General features: G+C 37.9%; 1 non-coding gene across 1 annotated transcript; it reads right to left on the bottom strand.

The window, feature by feature from the left end:
* Positions 1-250: 250 nt before the first annotated feature.
* Positions 251-356, bottom strand: LOC118481409. Its single transcript, XR_004865616.1, has one exon. It is a non-coding gene; the product is annotated as a small nucleolar RNA R71 (small nucleolar RNA).
* Between the last annotated feature and the right edge of the window lie 24,851 nt (positions 357-25,207).

The following is a 25,207-nucleotide window of genomic DNA, read 5'->3' as shown; positions in this document are numbered from 1 at the left end:
AGTTTACCAAAGTACAAGGGGTTGGCAACGGAGGAGCCTTACTTTCATTTAGAGGCTTATGACTCAATTTGCAACACTCTTGGGAGTCAAGGGTTTTCGGCCGACGATATCAAATTGGTATTATTCCAATTTTCTTTGGAAGATAAGGCGAAGAAATGGTTTTACACGTTACCTTCGGCCTCCATATATACATGGGGGGAGATGCAACAAACTTTTTTGGATGAGTTTTACACCGCCCAAAAGACCAACGATGCAAGAAAGGGGTTGAGAAGCTTCCAACAACAACATGGTGAGATGTTTCACGAGGCATTCGAGCGTTTCAATATTATGATTAAAAATTGCCCTCACCATGGAATTGAATTGTGGGAGTTGATGAATGCCTTTCACGAGGGGTTGAGTGCCGAAGATGCACGTGATTTGATGTCTATTACCGGTGGGACTTTTGGAGCAAATTATGAGAACGATGATTGGGAGTTCTTGGAAAGCATGGCAACTACATCAAAGAGGAAAGCTCAAGCCTCAAGAAGAGCCCGACCGGCCATTGCCCGACCTCAAGTGCACGCCATAGATGATGGTAATGTTCAAACCACTAACTAAATTTATGATGTTTGTGCTTTATGTAATGAAACAGGTCACGCGGCTGAAAATTGCCAAGGGATGTTGGAAGGGCAATACGAAGAGGTCCATGCGGTTCAAGGTCAAGGTCAAGGTCAAGGAGGAGGTGGTAGGAATTACAATAACATGAACTCTAACACCTACCACCCCGGGTTGAGAAACCACCCGAATTTTCGATATGGGAACCCTTCAAATCAAGCAAACCCGAATTTTCAAGGTAGCCAAGGTAACTTTGGTTCACGCCAATCTTACAATAACCAAGGTGGATATCGAGGCGGAGATAACCAAGGCTATCAAAAACAATATCAAACGGGTCAAGAACAAGGGGGGTCTTCGGGTGGAAACGAGATGATGGAGATGCTAAAGAGTATGCAAACGGAGATGCAAAAACGGAACCAACTTGATGAAGTGCGAATGCAAAAGGATGAGGTTCGTGACAAAAGCATCCAATCACTAACAACCCAAATGGGTCAATTAGCAACCGACGTGGCGGAGTTGAAGAAAGGTAAGGGTCAACTTCCAAGCGACACTAAGGTAAACCCTTCACATGGTTCGTCACGAGGTAATGTTAATATTAATCATGTTAGTGTTTTAAGAAGTGGAAAAGAATTTAAAGCTAATTTGTCACCCGAATTGGTTGAGGGGGTAGTTGAGGATGTTACGGGTAATGAAAGTGATGATGAAGTTTCACCGGTTAAACCAAAAGAAATAATTGTTAAAAAACCGGGTTTGGGTGAAAACGAAAAGAATGAAAAAGTTGAGGGTGAACCGAGTCAAGTCCCGTTTCCATCGGCCTTACTTGACCCGGGAAAGAAAAATTTTATCGTGTCGAGAGGCCCTCAAAAAGAGGAGATGTGGGACATGTTTAAACAAGTGAAAATAAATCTCCCACTTCTCGATGCAATAAAACAAGTCCCCGCTTATGCAAAATTCTTAAAAGAATTATGTACACAAAAAAGGCAAAACAAAAAGAAAGTGCCTAAGCGGGTGGATTTAACCGGGCAAGTGAGTGCGGTTTTAAATGGGGAGCTTCCTCCTAAGCTCCAAGATCCGGGCACGCCATTGATTAATATACAAGTTGGAAATTTTCAAATGGCTAAGGCGTTGCTAGATCTTGGAGCCGGAGTTAGCATTTTACCGGGGGGCTTATATGACCAATATGACTTTGGTCCGTTAGCAAGGGTGGAGACAACGGTTGTTTTGGCCGATTTGTCTCATAAGTTACCTCGGGGTATGGTTCAAAATGTAACTGTAAAAATTGATGAGTTTTATTACCCGGTTGACTTTTTAGTCTTGGATTACTCATCGGCGGACCCTAAGCAACAACAAAATATAATTTTGGGTCGGCCATTTTTAAGCACCGCATATGCTATTATTGATTGTAGATTTGGTACAGTTGATATGGCTTTTGGAAATAGAAAAATGCGTTTGAATGTTTTTACTAACAATTCTAATGCTAACGGTGTTGATGAGTGTTTCATGGCAGATATAGTTGATGGATGCAACCCGCATGAGTATGAGGAGGATGGTTTGGATATTTGCCTGTGTGATTTTTCTGAACAGGTACATGCTTATGCACTCCGGGTTGAAGAGGAAGCGCAAGATGCGATGGCGTTGAAAGAAGGTCGACCACCATGGACCCACCAATTTGAAGGTCTACTGGCGGAGATCGATTCGGGTACGAAACCATCATTGGAGGAACCGCCAAAGTTGGAGCTCAAAGACTTGCCTAGCCACTTGAAGTATGTGTTTTTAGGGGATAATGACACCTTACCGGTCATTATTGCCTCTAATTTGGAGTTGGCACAAGAGCAAGCGTTGATGGAGGTTTTTAAAAGAGAACAAGGGAGCTATTGGATGGACGATTGCCGACCTCAAAGGAATTAGTCCATCCATTGTCATGCATAAAATCATTACCACTGAAGATGCGAAGCCGACACGAGAGGCTCAAAGGCGATTAAATCCGAACCTATGGGAGGTAGTTAAAAAAGAGGTAATTAAATGGTTGGATGCGGGAATTATTTATCCAATTTCGGATAGTGCTTGGGTGAGTCCCACCCAAGTTGTGCCTAAGAAGGCCGGCATTCAAGTAGTCAAGGATGAAAGTGGTGAACAAATTGCCACCCGACCGGTTACCGGGTGGCGTGTATGTATTGACTACCGAAAATTGAATGCCGCCACTTCTAAGGATCATTTCCCGCTACCATTCATTGATCAAATTATTGAAAAACTATCGGGTCAAAAATACTATTGTTTTTTAGACGGGTATTCGGGTTACAACCAAATCGCCATACACCCGGATGACCAACACAAGACCACCTTCACTTGTCCATATGGCACCTTTGCCTTTAGGCGAATGCCATTTGGCTTGTGCAATGCTCCGGCAACCTTCCAACGATGTATGATGAGTATTTTCTCGGACATGGTTGGAGAGTCGCTCGAAGTATTTATGGATGACTTCTCCATTTTTGGCACTAGTTTTGATGCTTGTCTCAATGAATTACAAAAAGTGTTAAAAAGATGTGTTGAGAAAAATTTAGTGCTAAGTTGGGAGAAAAGTCATTTCATGGTGCAAGAGGGCATTGTGTTGGGTCATGTGATTTCTGAAAGGGGGATGGAGGTGGATAAGGCAAAAATACGGGTAATATCATCTTTGCCACCTCTGAAAAATGTTAAGGGTGTAAGGTCGTTCTTGGGACACGCGGGTTTTTATAGACGTTTCATTAAGGGTTTTAGTGTTATCACCAAACCCTTATGCAACTTGTTATTAAAAGATGTCCCATTTGATTTAACTAACGAGTGTATGCAAGCTTTCACTGTTTTGAAGGAACACTTGGTCAAAGCTCCTATTTTGCAACCACCGGATTGGTCAAAGCCGTTCGAGATAATGTGTGATGCAAGCGACACCACTATTGGTGCAGTTTTGGGTCAACGGGTTGATAGAAAGCCGGTGGTGATTTACTATGCGAGTAAAACTTTATCTGAAGCGCAACTTAACTACACCACAACCGAGAAGGAATTACTAGCGGTGGTATATGCTTTGGATAAGTTTCGCTCGTATATTTGGGGGAGCAAAGTGGTGGTTTATTCGGATCATAGTGCGGTCCGGTACTTGATGGAGAAAAAGGACGCGAAGCCTCGTTTGATTCGATGGGTCTTATTGTTACAAGAGTTCGATCTAGAAATCCGAGACAAAAAGGGAAGTGAGAATGTAGTGGCGGATCATTTGTCTCGGATTCCGGTGGAAGGGACCGATGATGTGAGCGAAATTAATGAAAGTTTTCCCGACGAGCAACTTTTAGCCGTTTCCACTTTCGTTGCACCGTGGTATGCTCATTATGTCAACTATTTAGCCACGGGTGCCATTCCAAGTCATTGGACCAAAAAGCCTCGACAACAATTCATGGTCCAAGTAAAGCAATACATTTGGGATGAACCGGATCTCTTCAAGATTGGACCGGATCAAGTTATACGAAGGTGTGTGCCCGAAACAGAAGTGTTGGAAATTTTGACCCATGCCCATTCGTCCGCATGTGGGGTCATTTTAGTGGGCATAAAACAGGCTATCGGGTTCTTTCATGTGGGTTTTATTGGCCCACCATTTTCAAGGATGCGTGTGAATTTGCTAGAAATTGTATAAATTGCCAAAAGATGGGTAGTATATCGAAGAGGGATGAGATGCCATTACAACCAATCTTGGTTGTTGAGATATTTGATGTATGGGGTATAGATTTTATGGGTCCCTTCCCGAATTCGAATGGCTTCTTATACATTTTGGTAGCAGTGGATTATGTCTCGAAGTGGATTGAGGCTATTGCAACACGTCAAATTTTGGCGCCGTTGCCGGGGAATTAGTGCGCTTATTGTTTTTCTAGTTTTCAAAAAAAAAAAAATTAAAAATACAAAACAAAAAAAAGTAAACAGAAAAAAACCAAAAATATTGTTCTTTCTATTTTATTTTATTTCTTTTTGTTTAGTTCAGTATTATGTTGGGTGTGTTAGTTTTGCAGGTTTTGATCGACATGTCCATACTCAATCTCCATTTGGACAGGGATGATCTGAACATCATTTGTAAAGAGCAACCCGAGTTTTTACTGAACGCGGCCGCGAAGGAAATGCTATACGGTCGCATTGGAATATTCACAAGGATCCTGCTTCTTTAACCAGGGGAGTCTGTTCCAATCTTTTGTACATATATATTTTCTTTTATCTTTGAGTCGTAGTTTCCTTCCACATTGAGGACAATGCAGGAATTAAGTGTGGGGAGGGGAGACTAGCGTCTAGTGTGTCTTAATTAGTGTTAGTGTCGTGTCATAAAAATTAAAAAAAATATATATAAAAAAAAATTGAAAATTTAAAAAATCCAAAAAAAAAAATTGAAAAAATTGAAAATGTTTCAAGAAAGTTTTTGCAATAAATGGAAAATGATAGATATAATTGGATCATTGGCATTTGATTAATATATATATAAGAGATAATAAACAGTTGGTCATGCGTCTAGCTTAGGATATGTGGGTAGGCCCAGCCAGCTGAAGAGTTTCTTAGGAGCGATATAATATACCTTAAAATAGGAGTCTTGTGGGTTCTCGCCTTAGGAGCTGTGACAAAACTGAAACTGTGGAGAGTATAAGAGGTACGTCATAAGTAAAAAAACTTATAAGTTTTTCCGATTAAATTGGCACACCTGTTTCTTTTTGTGAAAACAAATCCGAAACAGTGTGGCGCCCGAAAAAAATATTCCATCCATTCATTTGAGCACATGTTGAAAAAAAAAAAGAAAAAATATGTGAAGTTTATGGCATTAACCATGGGGATGGTGACTCGTGTGGCGTATGTCCGCTAAACTGATCATAAGCAAAGCATGTAAAGCTCGCAATATCATCCATCTATCCATCCTAAATTTAATCGGAATAATATAAGGGTTTTTTATATAAGACGGTAGATTATATATCTTTTAATCTCATAAGCTTGAAACGGGATTAGGTGACGTTGTAGTCTTTTGAGTGTGAGATCCATAGATAACTATAAATTGTTGAACTTAAATGAATCGTGAATAAGGGCTTGGAAGCTGGCGGTTGGATTTAGGTGGATCGTATACCTACAATCTTGGTTAACGTGTGGTTTGATTTGTTAATAAAATAACTGAATATATTAAATGCCAATGTTCTGATTGTGATTCCATTGCATAGATTTTTTTCGGGACGAAAAAAGATAAGTGTGGGGATGTGATCGGTTGTTGAAACTGTTGTTGTCGCATCGGTGGGCGTTGAGGTGGTCTTTGAAATTGTGGTTGTGCATGTTGTGGCCGGACTTGTTGCAATGGAATAGGTTGTTGCATTGGTGGCCCTTGTGGTCTCGGCCGAATGTGTTGTGGTATAAGTTGTTGTTGTGGCATTCCACTAACACTTGTCATCCCTTGAGGTTAACTTTGCACATACCCAAACTCCCCTTGATCACCATAACCTCCATAAGCGTAACCATCATCATCATACCCCTCAAAATCTTCAAATCCCTCATCATAACCATCTCCTTGAATTCCCGAAGTTTGCCCAAATGGGATGGTCGAATACTGAAAACCCGATTGTTGTGGTCTAAAGGATGAAGTAGTATGCACAATGGTTGAATTTGGTGCAATTGTGAAAGCGGATGATGATTGACCCGTAGTTGGGGGAAAGAAGTGGGATAATGGTGGGATTGTGGTGGATGGGTTGTAGGTGATGGCGGGTTCAGCTTGAGTGGTGATTGGTTGGGTGACATTGGATGGTGTGAATTCAGCGGTGGTGTTAGGTAATGTGGTGTTTGGTGATGGTTGGGTGGAAGTAGGTATAAAGGATGAGGATGATTGACCTGTTGTAGGTGGAATTTGAGAATCAGCCATGATGTTTCTCGGTGTGATGGGTGAAGTGGGTGAACCAATGATCTTGTTTTCTCGTACTAAAACTCTGTTTTGTCTTAGCGTTCTTTCAATTTCCGGATCAAACGATAGCGGTGATGACCTGTGAGAGCCCCTAGTATGCATACACCTGAAGTACCTGCACACTAAAACACAACCAGCGTAAACCCGAAAATAACAAAACAAAACTATTAAACTAACACACGTTGCGCACTACTCCCCGGCAACGGCGCCATTTTGATGACTGTCGTCAGAGTCAATCAAAAACCTAATTAAACTACGTAGATAGCGTAAGTAGGGTATCGTATCCACGGGGAATTTGTGGTTAGTGTTTAACTAGAGAATTATTATATATTAAAGAAAAGCAACTCCCACCTAGATTCCCGATTGCAAGTTTAACACAAAAACCCGTTTACAGATTCATAACACCACATAGACATGGCCTCGGAATTAATGAATTTGATTAATTATTAGGGATAGTTTTTAAGATTCACCATACAACCTAATAATCCATTTATTTATATCAACTACCCACCAATTTACCAACCCGCTAACGATACAAGTATGCCGCCAATACGCTTGATAAACGACAAATAATTCAAATATAAAAAAAACGTTTACCAAGAATTCAACACAAGTGGTCAAGCTTTACCAGTTAAAAAGAATCCGTAAACAAAGTTTAATGAAAAACAAAGTAATCGTTCATCCAAGCAGAAGCCACAAGCAAAAAGATAAAGGTAATGTCCTCCAAGTTTCAGATTCTAGGTTTACACAAAACTCAATTTAATCATTAATTGGACACTACATAGACATGGTGCTGAAAAGTTGGTTAATTTAAGTGGTAATAAAAAATAGGTCTTTGTCATCAGATCTTTTACAGTTCAATTACCCTATTTATTAGTGTGAGTCAACCTACTCTATGTCACCCAACGAGCTACGAAGTTTTGTCATCAACCGAGCAAGTTGTAAAGTAAGAACTCAAAACACATAAAAATAGTTCAAAGAAACCAACACATCAAATTGTTTAACAACGTTGTCAATGTCAAAAACAAATCCAATAATGAATAAAACTAAGAAAAGTAATAAAGCCTACAAACCGTTCACTTGAAGAAAACCACCTAGCCAATCATCTCTTAAACCGTGTACAGCCGCCAGAAGGCGGACCGCCTTCTGTGCGTCCAGAAATCCCTCAAAACTGCCGTCTGCCTTCAATCCTTTTTTTTTTCTCAAAGTATCCACCGACTTCCTTTTTTTAATTTGTATGGGCTGTCACTAATTGTTCTTTCCGTTTGGGCTATGCCCCCATAATTCCTACATCATAAAAGTCAAGTTAAGTTGCTAGTTTTGATGGCCCATTAAATCTCTAAAATCTAATTAATTCTTAATCCATGAATTCGATGATCTGTTTCAAATTATCAATAATCCACCAAAACTAAATTACCCTTTAAAGTCAAAACTAAGACACCAATAGCTTGAACCCGGATCACCCGCGTGACAGGCGCGAATACTTACCACTATACTTATCTCTAATTTGATCATATTAGCTCGTTTCCATCTTAACTTGCTTGATAATAAAAACCCACTAAAGTAGCATATTTTAGCTCTTTATCGATACATTTTTATTATAAATAGTATTCAATAACGTCTACCCAAAATGCACCGATCAGCAGGTCTCCATCGCTCGAAACGCATTGACTGCCGCTTAACACTCAACGGTTGTTGCTATCGCTTGACGTTATCGCTCATCGCTTTTCGCTTGTCGCTTATCGCTTTTCACTTATCGTCGCCGCTTTCGATTACTGTGTATGTTGTGTTATCAATTGATTATTACCTCACTTGTATCGCTGAACTGAGTTCGAAAACGACTTCATCGCTCAGTTCGCCCTTTCAAGACTTAATCCAACCCTTTCTCGTTTGAATCGAGTCATCGCAATTCTGTCTGTACTATATCGACACGGATGACACCGCCTCATGAGACGGAAGCCATATGGCTAAAACATGGTGGATACGCCGCTGGTAGTTCCTATATATAAGTATTTTAACCATATTGTCGAACTTTCGTGAAAAAGTGCCATGCGGGGCCGACCTTAAAATTAAATTTTGGTATTATTAAAAGGCTTTGTTTACAACAAATTTTAAACTGATCTTTTCTTACGAAACTTTTCTAACAGTTGATCAAAACCTTTGTGCAAAACGAGATTATCTTATAACTTTGGAGTGGCAATCTACTCAAGTTACTGCCGCGTGACGAGAAAATTTCGTAAAACGAGTTTTAATCACTTTAAAATCTTTTAGTAACCTAACAAAACCCTTCTCATAGCGCTGGTGTGAACATCGCTACGCTTAACGCCGCACCGTGAGAAGATTTTCATGAGCAAGTTTTTCCAAATTAATCGACTGTTCCAAAATTCAAAACGCCTTGGAATCGCATTCTAGTGTGTTATCGCCTTCAATCATGCGGATCACTTTAACTCGTCGCTCTCGCTTAGCCTTCGTAATGCCCTCGCATGTGTATACTCAATCGATCGCTCGCTAACTCGTCACATCTAATCGCTATGCTCATTCGCATCAACTCTCGCGACCCTTCTTGTGGATTAATTTCGGGACGAAATTTCCTAAAGTAGGGGAGATTGTAACAACCCGCACGTTCGTGCGTTGTTACTACTCGTTATACCCGTTATGCCTAGCACCAGATATTCAGATCATAATGTAACTATATCGCATACATCGCTATAACGCAATATTTTCATATGTTATCGCATATTCTATCACTATCACATCACAATGCACTTGCCGACAACCACGAAGATGTCGAGTGAGGACCAATTCTACCCTCCTTGACAGTCGTGATGTGTCGCAGTGCAATTCATTAATTAAAACACGTCAACGCTCACGATGACATTGGAAGAGGACCTATTCTACCCTCCTCAATGACCGTGAAGCGTCGCAAGATGATCGCATACTCGAAACAAGACCCGGTTAATGTATCGCAACTTTGGATAATTAATATGAATACGTACATACGGCCCCTTATGAATAATTAAATATATAATAAATACATATATAATTATACGAAATGGTGTAACAAAATCATCGCAACGCTCATTACACAAGTCGGAACGATAAACGGATGGTCCTGTCCGATTGGATGGACCTGTCCGAGCGGATGGCCCGGTCCGAACGTATGGACCTATCCGATCAGATGGCCCAGACCCCCCTTCTTCCTTCCCCCTTTGCCTATAAATACCCCATTTGTCACCTCAACAACAGTTCAGGTGACTGCTCTCGTTCGGCCAGACGCTGCTGCGCCATTTTCGCTCGTTTCCTCATAATTCTTGTAAGTTTTCAACCCAAATCTTGTACTTCTATGATCTATACGCAATTCTACACCTTTCTATCTTTTAAAATCCAATTTTTAACCATGAGATCTACGGATTTGAGGTGTTCTAAGATGATGTCACCAAGAGTTCATTTGAACATCAAAGTGTGACTTCATCTCACCATGAACAACTCAGATCTGAGTGATTTCCACGTGCCTTTATAACAAATTCACCGAAAAATCTAAGTATCTAATCAAAGTATTGCGTGATTTCGAATTAAACATGGAGAAACCGTCAAGAACGACCAAATCTGATGGAACGGGGTGGTTCCTGGCCGTTAGAACGGGTCGGAACTGTGGAATTTCATTTGTTTAACACGATGTCACGTCGTCTCGGTAAAAAAAAACACTTGTATCCTTTCCAAAAACAATTAAGAGTGACTTAATCAGAAAATTTGAACGAATTGCCGTCTGATCGGACTGTTGTCCGATCGAACGACGAATCAACTTCAAACCAGTCGATCGTATAACATGTCAACCGATCGGACAACATTTCAACCGATCGGACAACATGTCCACCGACCGGACAACATGTCCACCGACCGGACAATATGTCAGCCGATTGAATAACATGTCAGCCGATCGGATAGCATGTCAACCGACCGGACAACATGCCAACCGACCGTATAACATGTCAACCGACCGGATAAGCCCCAAAGTATCGATGTTCGATCGGATTACCACTAGCCCTATTATTCAACCTTCCACCGTTTAATTGCACCGCGCCCCGCTTATGCTGCCATTCCATGTTTATACTAACTCAGGCGCACTCTAAATTAATCCAATCAAGTTGTGTTCTCGCTAAATACGCACTGTGAATATACTTGAACCCTTTTTGCTTTTGCACTTTTGGGTGTAACATACGTTGCTATCAAATCAAATCACATCAAATGCTTAAACTATTTATCACTTGCGAATGACCAATGTGCATAGTTATACGTGATGCTAGTTACATATGTGCAAGGACTTATACTCGCGACGTCCCACCATGACTGGTATAGTACTATTGCGCCCGACGGGGTCTAGTTTAGCAATCGCGATCGAAGCTCGAGGACTTAGCTGGTAGTATCAGTTTTGTGAGTATATATGTCGTGTATTACGTTTATGTATGTGGAAATTCGCAGCTTCTATCTATTACGCTATTACATATCAAACCTATATACTCGCCAATACTTTTGTATTGATATTATTTTAACGTATGTTGCAGGATTAGTCGCAGTCTACATCAAATCAAGCTAGGAAGTCTAGAAACTCGCCTAAAATCTAGGTTGTCGGATTTGTATTGTTTAAGAGGACAAGAAATCTGTGATAACTTATGTGATTGTATTATTTGTTAGTACGGGATAACGAATGTAATAAATATTATCGCAAGATAGTTGTTATGGATTCTCTTGAGCAATCTGATCCGCCTAGTGTCGCGCCCCGATGATTCCGCCATCGGTTGGGGTGTGACAAATACGTATCCAGGGGTTATGATACTTACAACGGAGCAGAACTTCGTTAATTAGGGGGTATTATGCCCGGAGATTATGCCTACTATAAGAAAATTTCGAGAGAGAAAGAGATTTGAACGAGTTTCGACTGAAAGGCCCGAGCTCCAGCTTTATAGGGGCTGATTTTGGGTCTTACGCGGCCCGCGTAAGATGTAGCAAGGGGCTACGCGGCCCGCGTAGTAGGGGGGTCTAGGCCGTAGGTGATCCGGGTCACGATATAGGTTCAACACGTGTTACCACATGTCAACACCGGGTGAAGCCTCGTCTTTGATCGCTCGCGGCCCGCGTAGGCAGTAGCCAAAGGCTACGCGCCCCGCGACAGCCTCAATTTTCTTATTTTTATTTTATTTTTAATGATATTTCATATTTTGGGCTCGGTTTTCACATACGGGGTGTATTTTAAGACATATTGGGATATTTTATAATATATTAGGGTGTCGGAAAAATTTCAGGAGAGTGTCGGTTTATTTTAGGGTTGTTATAGTATGGCGGGGCGTGGGTGCACCGCTTGGGTTGGCAGGTTATTAAAAAAAATTACAAAAAATTTAAAAAATTCACACAACATTTATAAAAAAAACACTAAAATTTTATTAAATAAAAATTACATAATCCTAAAAATTACATAATTCCTAAAAATTACAAAATAAAAAAACCTAGAGCGTTAGGTAAATTTCAAAAAGGGCGAGCTTGTCGAACGCCTTTCGCTCCTTGCCTCGAAACTCAATGTTTGCCACCGCCACCCGGTCCTCGTGGCTTAAATCCCCGCTCGGAACGGCTTCGTAGTATGCCTTGAAACGATCGAGCTTGGGCCGTAGCTCGCGCCATTTATGTTGGCACGCGTTGAGGTTGTGCCGGTCGTGTCCGACGTTATGTCGGTAGCTTGCGAATGCTTTCGGCCAATATCGTGTTTGGCCGGGTTGCCGCCCCTTCATAGCGTTAACGACACTTGTGACGAGAGCCAATTCTTCTTCGTGGATCCAAGAGGCCATCTTCTTCGGGTTGGGGTAGCGGGTTCGTAGGATCAAGTGAGTTATGGTTGGGGTAGCCGGTGGGGTAGCGGTGGACAGCGACAGTTTGGGATGGGGTAGCCAGTGGGGTTTGGGGTGACATTTATAGGGGATGTTGGGGGTTGGGGTGACCGCTTGGCTTGGCCAAACGGTTGGAATTTAAAATTCAAACCCGCTATGACATGGCGGTGGATATCGAATAGGAGGCCGCCACATCAGATGTAATATCTGAAAATTTAGAAGCCCTAGAGTAATAAATATCTATAAATTATGTTGGTTCTAAGCAAATTTAACACTTTTTAAATCTGACTAAACGAGTATGGTTTCTAACCATACAGTAGAGATTACTTAAGAACATTGTATATTACTTTTATAAAATAGTAAATTAAGTAGATACTAGTAGTTAATAAGAACATTTATTTTATTTAGTTATAGATATAGTTATAATGGTTTAGCATTGTTTAAAATTGAAACTAAACTAGAAGGGTCATTTTGTAAGCTCTTTATTATCTCAAGGGTCAAACTGAACACCTCCTATATTCTAACAAGTATTAATCTAATATCTTAAAGTAAATAGATAAAATAAATATTACTACATTCTAATCAATCCACTAGACCAAGGCATGAAACTTGTGAGTTAAGTATACCAGTCACATATTTTTGTATTACTATCTATCGAATGAAGTTGTATAAATAGTAAATTTGACTTGTCAATTTTCAAAATGAGATAACCAAAATTACCGTTATTAATTTTAGTATAGAATAAATATTATTATAAATATCTAAAAGGTTTAAAACATAATATATAATATAATGGGTAATTAGTTAATGAAAAGAATATTGACTTTGACCTTTACGTTCATTCCGTATCATTTCCATATTTCCGTTCAAGACTCCTTTCCAATGAACAAGCCTAGGTTACTCTATAAACATCGTGGATCAATTCATTTTAAAACGCTTACAATGAGTTTTATACATCCCCTTTTAATCTTTTTCTTGTTAATCGGAGATTGTGAATCCCTACCACCGTTGTACTACCAAATCCGTAGACCACTGCAACTACTTCGCCGCCGTACACGAGTATGTTTTCGTCGCTATTATCCGATCACTTCAGCCTACCATAACAGCCATGGCGCTACCATCCGCCGCCATGATCCAGTTCGTAGCTACCACCGTGTACCGCCGCTCATAGACGCCGTGTCACCAACCCGTTTCTGTTTGAACCAGGTACCGATTTAATCACCATTCCTTGTCTTTTGAACTCCGCTACACATGGTAATCTGTTCCGACGACTTTGACAGCCACCTCACCTCCATCCACCACCATCGGTTAAGTCACCCGAGTTGTAACGCCATCGCCGAACTACAGCCAATCGCCGCCGCCATTTATCCCAACTCACAAACTCAGGTAAGCAAACCGAACCGTATCTTGTTCGATTATCTTTTGAAGCCGATTATGGGGTAAACAATGGCGACAAGCTCGTCCGTTTGAGTGGGATAGGATTTTGTTTTTCGTAAACCTAAGTTGGGAAAACATGGTCTGCTGTTGGTTAGCATTACCAGAAGACTTGAAATCTCTTTAAAACCCTTTGTCTTATCCACTAATTAGTTATACACTACAAACTAGATTATTCCATATTATTTCTTAAAACTGTATATACACATAATTATATAGGTACATGTGCATGTGTTTTTATTCAAACAAAATTACAATTAATAACTTTAATGGTTCTATATCTTTATAAATATAGAGTTTGAGAAATTAACTTCAGTTGTCCCCATTAAGCTCAAATATGATTTTTCGTTAATAAATGTCCAAATATGAATACAACCAAACAAAACTATTATCACTTATATTTTAAGCGAATTTATATGTTCCCGTTCGAATGAATTGTTTTTGCAATTGTGGTTAATTATATTAAAACACTCTATAGATTTTCATAAGATTAAATCACATAATTTGAAAGGGCACTTAAAAACCATAAATTCACAAATAAGATAATGTATTCAAGTTCATAAATTCGATTCGAATAAAACAAACTGTAGGGTATCATATTCATCGATGACGACTCGTCTTGTTTTGCTATGATTTGCTGAAATGAGGTACGGATTCTATTTCATTTTCATCATAGTATAAATATAAATTTGTATCCATTACTTTGTAGTACGGATTTTGTTATCGTGGTCAGTCTTCAATAATTCTTTATTATGTTATTTTGATACTTTTTAGTGTTTTGGAAATTGTCCTTTATCTCTGGTATCGTCTGGTTTTATTATTATTATTATTATTATTATTATTATTATTATTATTATTATTATTATTATTATTATTATTATTATTATATTGTAACATGCCATACCTCAGACTTGTATTCATGGTCGCATGTTCCCATTAGTTTTATTTTAGTTGCCTGTAGATTATTTACAAGGCCTTATTATTTGTACTCTGTCACCCGAGCATGTCTGGCTTGCCGTTTGGGCGTTAACGGCATGGCACTTATCGTGACAGTGCGTAATAAAAGTTCACGGCGTCTCTAGCTCGTGCTTGTGTAGCACCTTGGCCCCTAGAGGCGTATAGATCGATCTTAGCTCTTAGTTTGAGTCTGTTGTCTGGAGATGGAATAATGGGTATACGCCACACTCACTGTCTCATAGGTACATAGAGTAGCTACCTGTGCACCAGTTTGTTTGTTTGTTGCTCTGGGTGCTTCTGTGTTACACGATTTGTTCTGTTGATATACATCTGTCGTGTAAGTTAGTATATGTTTCCGTATGTAAATATGTTCAGTATTTGTTCTGATATGTCTGATATGTCTTGTACACGTCTGATTATTATTCTGATTATGTATCAGGTTATGCTTCCGATTATGTTCAGTATCTGTTCTGATATGTCTGATATGTTTTTACGCATCTGGTCATGTTTCCGATCATGTATCGAGTTAATCATGCTTCTGATTATGTTCAGTATCCGATTATGTTCTGTATTAGTTATGTCTGCTTTGACTCAGTGTCTCTGTATCAGTTTCGTCTCAATATCAGTCTCAATTTGGATTTCGATTCCGTGTTATACGTATAGTTGGTATCTGACAGTACCTGTATTCAGTATTTGATTCAATTTTTGTTCTATACTTGTCATTGAATATGTCTTTGTTTCATGTCGACTCTCTTAATCGGTTTAATAAGTTTTGTAAGGATTAAATTGTTCTAGTTTTGAAATCTAGTTATCCATATTATTTTGGTTGTTAAATGTAAATCTCTAAAGCTATAAAATAATTATTTTTGATTAAACAATAAGTTATGGAGTATGAACAATTGATATATATTGATTTTCATCCAAACATTTATTTAAAGATAATAACTTCAACAATTCTTTTCTTTTAAAGGTTAGGGAATTTTTAAATGGTATTTACAATGTTTCGGTTTATGTATTTGCTTTGTTTCTGTATCAGCTTCCCATGTCGGTTTACGAAATTGTCATAAGTACTTCGTTCTGAAACCCAAGTTGAATTATTATATTTCTTATATATAACTTTTCATCTTTAGAAAATTAGTTATTCTTTTTATCTAATAATGGTTTGCTATTAAATATGACAAATTATTTTATTTTGAAAAGATTCAAACATTCATTATAAGAAAATAGTTTTGCCAAGTATCTTGTTTTAAAAACAATAGCATTATTAGACGTTGTTCAAAATATTTGATAGTTGTTAGTTTTTGATTTGTTCGAACGTTCCATTGACAAATGATTAGTCAGAAAGTTTTCTTGTTATACGAATACTAGATTATTTAAGCGATGTTTCAAAATAAGTCCGTTTATACAAGATAAAATGCTTTAGTCATTATGGTCAACGACGTATCAGTCTCTACATCGGCTTTGTGTTGGAGTCGGTATCAGTTATGTATATGACTGACTTTGGTTTCCGTATCAGTTTACGTTAAAGTTTCAGGTCGGTTCATGTATAAGTTTCCGTGTCAGTTTTATGTTTGCATCTGTTTTTAGTACTCGTGTCAGTGACCGTTTCAGTTCAGTCTCAGTTATGTTGTGTGTTGCTTCCGCTGATATGACTTTACTTGTACTGTTGATTTCTCCGTTACTGAGCAATTTTTGGCTCAGCCGTATTTTTCTTTTTGTGTTTTTCCTATATGTTTACAGAGAGCGTTAGGAAGTCGCTGGTCAAGGTTCTTTATTTCAGTAATGTAATAAATTTAATTAGGATTTTTTTATTTAATGCTATGGATTGGTTTTTAGTTTTGATATCTATAAGAGTGACACGTCAGCCCTAGCAGGGTTGGGGTGTTACATCGGATCTCAAGCCCGCCCCACGCCCGACTTCAAACCCAAGCCCCAAGGGCCACGCCCCAACCCAAGCCCACCCGCGGTGGTGGCTTGGGCGTTTTCCCCCCAACCCACGCCCCAACCCTAGCCCCATACCCCATAGTCTTAGAGTGGCCAAATTCTTGCTATTAATAATTAGCAAACCTATTTGAGTTCAAAAGACACTAGAAACCTAACATATGGACACAATCAAGTCACATCATCTTCTTTCCAAACTTAAAGAGTTTGTACTAAAGGCTACTTTGGTTATTTTAACCTAGAAACCTAACATATGGACAACAATGCTGATAGGTGGAGTTGGAAAGGCACAGTCGATGGTGATTTTTTAGTGGCCGATTGTAAGAAACACCCAATCAAAGAAAGAGGTTATCATAGACAGTTCTGTATGAAATGGATTTCGTGGATTCCTCTAAAAGTTAAAATCTTTATATGGAGAGCCGAGAACGGCGCTGAACAGGAGAAACGTTAGCGTTCCGGATTTGAGGTGTGTGTTGTGCGATGTGGACGCGGAGACTGCAGAACATTTGTTTACTGGCTGCGGGTTTTCGTTTGGAGTTTGGACATTTATAGGCAGGTGGTGTAAAATCGACTCGGTATTCGCTTTCCATGTCTCAGATCTCCTGCCGTTAGCGAAGGACCTGTCCGGCGGGTCATGGGTTAAGAAGGTTATATCAGGCATCGTGATTACAATGTGGATGATTTGGAAGGTGCAGAATGAGAAAGTGATCGGGGAATAGAGCCGAAGGTCTTGCATGCAGTGTTGTAAGAATCGCTAGGCGCTAGTCGGGCGGTAGGGTACCGACTAGCGATTAGTCGGGATTAATCGGATTGAGATTTTTATATGTAATTTTTAGTTACATATACACACACATTTTTACATGTAGTTTTCTAAAATAGACATGTTTTAACCACTCATTAACCCTTTTTTAAGTAATTGGAATGAATTTATAAGGTCGAGCCAAAACTTGGCCATATAGGACCGCCATTGACCGCCTAACGATTAATTGGCCATTAATCGGAGACTAGTCAGGATTTTTACAACCATGCTTGGATGTTGCGGCTAGTATTAAATCTTTTTCCTTTTTGTGACTTAAAAGTCGATCTCGGTTTAAAGATATAGTTTGGAAAGATTGGGTCGTTTAACCTTTGTATATAATGTAATGGTTTTCTTGCGCCGGTCCTCGCTTTGAGGACGCGTCCCGTTTAATGAAGTTCATATTTCAAAAAAAAAAAAAAAAAAAAAAAAATCCTATGTGTATATTTATCATGAGTTGAGTTCATCTTCGTTCGTTTCGTTCACATCCCTAGTTAGAGTAAATACTATTTTGGCCTCTTTGTTTTAACCAGTTTAACCTCTTCAGTCCAAAAATAAATCTTTTGCCTAAGATTGCAATTTATAACGGTTTTGACCTCTAACAATAACCATGTTACTGTTTCTAGTTAAACCTAAGGGTATTATGGTTCTTTTATAGCTTAGGGCTGTTTATGTAAGTTATAATTTTTTTTTTAATATTTTTATTTGTACAATTACTTAAGTTTTTATTTATTTTTTTTCATGATTATTATTTAACAAAATGCGTTTTAAATATACAAATAAATACATATTTCTTTGACAATTTGTTTTTTTTTATAAATGTTGTTTTTAAAAACATTTGTTTTTTAACCTTTTTAAAACCGTCTATCATTTATAAAATCGTTTCTTTTTAAAATGTTTGTTTCTAAAATCATTCTTTTTTAAGTCCTTCATTTTTTTTAAATTAAACTATAAATAAGCAACATTTTGGTGTTATATGGAGTTGTACTCCAAGCATTGGGAATTTTTCAAAAAAAAAAAAATGTTGATTTTTCATTTCTAACTCAAAGGCATTCATCCTTTGCATTTTAATCCCTTTGGTTTTTTTTATTTTTAACTAAAGTTTTTCAATTTTTGCAATTTAACCCAAACATTTTTTTTATTTTCAACTTTGATCCCAAATACTTTTTATCTTTTGCGATTTTTTCGTTTTACGTTTCGTACTAAATTTTGCGAGTTAACACACCGCAACGTGCGTGTGTTTCCCGTTTGACAGACCCCTCGCAATGTGTCTATTTTTCCCTGCTTAACAGGTTCGTCACAACGCGCGGGTCCTTTTTTCTATGTTTTACGTTTCCGTCTAATTTCTTCGCATTAACATGCCACAACGAACGTGCGTGGTTCAACGATTTTACGTATGTTTTTCGAAGATGTTATTTTACCTTTTTATTTCTTCGTTAAATACCGGACTTTTCCTTTCTTTTTATTTTCTTTTCTTTCTTTATTTTATTTTGTTTTTATGAGTTTTTCTGGTGTTGGTGGTCGCTGACAATGGTGTAGCATTGGTACTACTCGGCACGGTTTATGGCCCCCGTCGCAACGCGGGGACCTTAGTAGTAGTTAAATATGAAAATCTAAGCCTAACATGTATTTGCATATTACCATCTTTTGTATCCACACATATATCACTTTTTAGTCGTGAAGATCGTAAATATAAAACATAATTTACTTTTTGGACTTTGGTAATTTGTTATAGTTTTCGTTTAGAGTGGCCAAATTCTTGCTATTAATAATTAGCAAACCTATTTGAGTTCAAAAGACACTAGAAACCTAACATATGGACACAATCAAGTCACATCATCTTCTTTCCAAACTTAAAGAGTTTGTACTAAAGGCTACTTGGGTTATTTTACCCTAGAAACCTAACATATGGACAACAATGTTGATAGGTGGAGATGGGAAGGCACACTCGATGGTGATTTTTCAGTGGCCGATTGTAAGAAACACCTAATCAAAGAAAGAGGTTATCATAGATAGTTCTGTATGAAATGGATTTCGTGGATTTCTCTAAAAGTTAAAATCTTTATATGGAGAGCCGAGATGGAGCGGATTCCGACTAGAACGGCGCTGGATAGGAGAAACGTTAGCGTTCCAGATTTGAGGTGTGTGTTGTGCGATGTTGACGCGGAGACTGCAGAACATTTGTTTACTGGCTGCAGGTTTTCGTTTGGAGTTTGGACAGTTATAGGCAGGTGGTGTAAAATCGATTCGGTATTCGCTTTCCATGTCTCAGATCTCCTGCAGTTAGGGAAGGACCTGTCCGACGGGTCATGGGTTAAGAAGGTTATATCGGACATCGTGATGTTTACAATGTGGATGATTTGGAAGGTGTGGAACGAGAAAGTGTTCGTGGGAATAGAGCCGAAGGTCTTCGATGCAGTGTTGTAAGAATCGCTAGGCGCTAGTTGGGCGGTAGGGTACCGACTAGCGATTAGTCGGGATTAATCGGATTGAGATTTTTGTATGTAATTTTTAGTTACTGTAACACCCCGAAAACGGGTTTGGTAGTCAAACCACGTTAGTACTAAAAGGCGGATGAAATACCGTTAATGGTAAAATTAACCCAGCAAGTATTAGGACTTAAACAAATAATCCTAATATTAATTAAAAAGGAAAATAAATGCTTGAGTAAATAAAGTTACGAAAGGCTCGAGTTAACGGGACTTAAAAACATAACGGGTTATAACTTCCTGAACCCGCTAAAGTAACAAGGAATAACTAACCTAGTTAGTAGCATGTGATTAAGTGACTAATGGTGAGTTACAGCTTCATTTGATCAAAAGGAAACATGAGGGACTAATATTGTCAAGTGGGGAAACTTGTTTTATTAAAACAAAAGTTAAACACCAAAACACACACTTAAAGTGTGTGTTCTGGTCGAGATATCCACAGGAGCCAAGAACATCTTAAGCTCAAAACCCTAACAAGCACAAATCAAGAAATTGAAAGGCTAATTGAAGCCCGAATTCGGATCTGAACACATAATAACAATCACCTACTCATGTGAATCAAGAGGTATGTCAAAATTCATATTTTGATGATACTTGTGAAATTTGATAATCATGCATGAATGTTGTTTGGATGAAATTAGAATGAAATAGTGTCTAGGAATAAACCCTAGTCACTAGATCGTTGAAATTATGCTCAATACTTGAGAATTCCATAATCACCATTGAAGGTGTTAAGTGGGTGATGTAGAAGTATGAAGACACTAGGATTATGATAGTTGTACTAGTGTAATTTGAATTCTATAGAGCAATTTCAGGTTTGTTGATGTTAAAATTGATGCGAACTTACCAAATTGATGTTAACTTTGGTAAAAATAACTAGTTATGAACTAGTTAGTAAATATGTAAAATTATGCACATTAGGTGTTTGTTAAAATGCCTAAATGGAAACTAAAGTGCTGAAATTGTAAATGGAATGCTTGATTACCAAACTCGATTTATCCCGTATGATATGGGGTAATATAAATTCTAATCGTGATGTTGATTTAATGTAAATGGTACTTGTCATATGAATAACGGTAGTTAACTTTTAGAAAGTTAAACTAATCAATGATGAAGTCGAATGGTAGATTCGACATAAAATTTGTAAGATGGAATAGTCATAGCTAATAATGACTAAACTAATCGTCTTACGAATTATGATGATAGTTTGACTCCTAACAAGCTAGGTGGAAGCTTGTGGATGAAGCGGGTCAAACGGAGCGAGTACGGAAAGAAAAGCGTGGCATGGATGCAAGGTAAGTATATCTTACACTAGTCATATAATTTAGAATATTCTTTCGTCGTATTAGTTACGAAAAAGACAAATACCTAATTGAGATATGGTGTTCCGACGTGTGGTCGTACGGAACAAGATAATCAAATATGATAAGAAAACTTAATGATGGCTAAAAATGAGTTAAATCTGAAATTCGATCATGTTATGATGAACGAAACATGTACTTTTAATGGTTATCATATAAGATAAATCATAATAACCATTAAGGGCAAAATGGTAACTTGACAATTTGACGATGGTAATTGGTCATATAGACCAAACAAGTCAAAAGGTGAAATTATCACCCTTTGACAATGTCGACTAATGGGTTGTCAAGTTGTATGATTTTAGGAAATAAATAGCACATGGATGCTTACATCGCTATCAATTTACAGCCACTAAGGAAAGGTACTGAAACGGGTCAATATATTGATCCGATCCAGGTATGTATAGTGATACAACTCATCATGTAGAATTGGGAGTCCTATAAGAGTTAGACAAGGTTAAAGTATAGATATTTGGTTATCTTTTAGGTAAACCAAATAAATTTAGTCATGATTATGACATTTTAGAAACATAATGGTTCCTAAACAAAACTATAGTTAGAAGTCGGACTTTTGGGTCAAACAAGTACTAAAAGTCCTTCGTCGTAAAAGAAGGACTAAAATTTACTAAAACGCCCTTGTAAACGAAATTGAGCAAACAAGCCATAAGGGTTGTTTGGAAATAAGTGATAGGATGAAATAAATACTTTGAATGAGTATGAAAAGTGAAAGATGTAAAATATTGGTCAAATGACTCTATAAAGAGTCTTGCCGTAGAATAATGATTTGAAGGGTAAAATTTGGGATACATAAATCACCACATTGAATCCACCACAACTATATTTGTGGTGGGAGGTCATTTGATAAGAAATGTGGACATATGCATTTAGAAACGAATGAAAGAGATTGGTGCTTAAAATATGCTTAAGTACCCTTATCGGGTCAAAATAAATATGAACCTGTAATTGGAGCCTATTATGTTAAACATCATTGAATTTAATAGGTTTATGAGAGATAAGGGTCAAACAAACTTGTTTGTTTGATAAGGATCGAACGGGTCAAAATTTGGTAAAAAGGGTAATAAGCCGAAGACTTAAAAGTCTAAAATTTTGTTAAACCAAATGTTGGATTTAAACTCCATATGATGGAGGACCAAATTACAATCATGTAGGAAGAAACGGTAGGTCAAACGGACAAGCGGATTGAAAGATACGAAAGTTTTCGTATCAATAAGCGGTAAAATAGAAAGGCTGAATGCAGGGACCACCGTAACTTACGGTGTCCACCGTAAGTTACGGTGGAGCTGATTTAGTTACGGTGGTTGCCTACTGAAGTACGGTAGGAGATTTGTAATACAGGGGCCACCGTAACTTACGGTGCCCACCGTAAGTTACGGTGGAGACCAGTTGGAAATTTTTGTTTTAAGATCAAGAGATTAACGTTGGGATTCTTTTTCCTTCCATTTTCATTACCGGATTTGTGTAGACACATTATAATCCCCGTATGACTAAAGCATTTCATGTTTATGAAATGTAGGTACATTTTGGATGCCGAAAGACGATCAAGCTCAGCAAAGAACCGAACACGATAAAGATACATGCTTCGGCACATTGCCTTGCCGTAAATTTTAAACGACGAACTCAATTACGTTATGTTGAATAACTTATGATTTGTAAAAGTTTTAATAAACCCGTATTTTTATAGTATGTGTAGTCTTAACTACACATCTAAATTGTGGTATTTACATGTAAAACCGTAATTTAGTAACTAGGGTGTTACAGTTACATATATACACACATTTTTACATGTAGTTTTTTAAAGTAGACATGTTTTAACCCCTCATTAACCGGTTTTTGAAGTAATTGGAATGAATTTATAAGGTCTAGCCAAAATTTGGCCATAATAGGACCGCCATTGACCGCGTAGCGATTAATCGGCCATAAATTGGTGAACCTTCGATTAGTGATTAATCGGCGATTAATCGGAGACTAGTCAGGATTTTTACAACCATGCTTGGATATTGCGGCTAGTATTAAATCTTTTTCCTTTTTGTGACTTAAAAGTCGATCTTGGTTTAAAGATATAGTTTGGAAAGATTGGGTCGTTTACCCTTTGTATATAATGTAATGATTTTCTTGGGCCGGTCCTCGCTTTGAGGACACGTCCCGTTTCTAGTGAAGTTCATCTTTCAAAAAAAAAAAATAATAAATAAATAAAAAATCCCATGTGTATATTTATAATGAGTTGAGTTCATCTTCGTTCGATTCGTTCATATCCCTAGTTAGAGTAAATACTATTTTGGCCTCTTTGTTTTAACTAGTTTAACATCTTCGGTCCAAAAATAAATATTTTTCCTAAGATTGCAATTTATAACAGTTTTGACCCCTAACAATAACCATGTTACCTTTTCTAGTTAAGCCTAAGGGTATTATGGTTCTTTTGTAGTTTAGGGCTGCTTATGTAAGTTATAATTTTTTTTAATATTTTTATTTATGCAATTACTTAATTTTTTATTTCTTTTTTTTCATGATTATTATTAACAAAATGCGTTTTAAATATACAAATAAATACATATTTCTTTAACAATTTCTTTTTTTATAAATGTCGTTTTTAAAAACATTTGTTTTTTAACCTTTTTAAAACCGTCTATCATTTATAAAATCGTTTCTTTTTAAAATGTTTGTTTTTAAAATCGTTCTTTTTAAGTTCTTCGTTTTTTTTAAATTATATAAAACTCTAATTTTCAACATTTATGTGCATCTCTGTTTGTACGATGCGCAATATATGCTTGTACGGTGGTTTTGATTGAAACTGTGGTCTACTTTTCTGAGATGGTGGTTTTGTAGGGGTATATAACCCCACCACCGTCACATAACTCATAAGCTCTATATCCTATTTACTTTGTACAGATCTATTATACCATTTATGGTTTTACAACCGTTTTTTACTGACGGTAGTTTTTTGTCTTTTACGGCAAAATCTAAGGCGTTTTCCTCTTTGTCTCTGGCTGATCTTCATGTTAGTCATCGAAGACAACGGAGTTGAGACGCCTTCTACATTGTGACAATCTCAACGGTGACGACATTTGTTGGGGTTGAGCCGATGATGATGATGCAACACTCATCTGAGGTTTTCCACCGTGTTTTTTAGACCGGTAGCGATGTTTGTTGCGATTTAGGTTTTATCGGTTATGCTTTTGTTTAGAGGCTATGATGTTGTCTGAGCCTTTGCTTTATTTTCTCTGAATGAAACGATTGAGATGGGTGGTTTGTTTGTCATCCAAGAGAGATAAAGATAGTGGTGGTTATGTGGTTGCGCCATGTTGCCCTGGTAGCAGGTGGCTGTCGAGATAGAGGGAGTGTTTGCGGAAACCTTTTTATATGGTGTTTTCTTTGATACATAGCTGTTGCATGTCCATCGTATCTCTTCTATATGATGAGACAACTGTCTCTTTTGGGTTTTAAACCCCCCTAGAAAAAGCCATTGTGTCTTCATCTCTTTCTCTCTCTAAAAACCTCTCTCTAAGTTGCATGCATTCTCCGGCTATCTCGCCATTTACAGACCTTATGAGGTCTTATTTTGAAGAGACTTTCTAGAGAGAGAAACTGAGAGAGATGGGTGTTGGCTGTTGCCGGTGGCCTTCCGACTGGGCAAGTAATAACTATATTAAAGATGGTGACTCATTACTGAAATCATGCTTTGATTTACATAGCAAATAAATGCATATAGATAAAAAGCAAGAAATCATGATTGAAGGGTGAGGGGATAGGGTGAGTAGGTGTGGTGCTGTGTTGTGTTGTCATAGAATGGATAGAAGTTGGTG

This window comes from Helianthus annuus, chromosome 8 (assembly GCF_002127325.2).
Source record: "Helianthus annuus cultivar XRQ/B chromosome 8, HanXRQr2.0-SUNRISE, whole genome shotgun sequence".
NCBI lineage: Eukaryota > Viridiplantae > Streptophyta > Magnoliopsida > Asterales > Asteraceae > Helianthus > Helianthus annuus.
The sequence above is the reverse complement of the archived record's forward strand: the minus strand, read 5'-3'. Positions and strand labels throughout refer to the sequence as shown.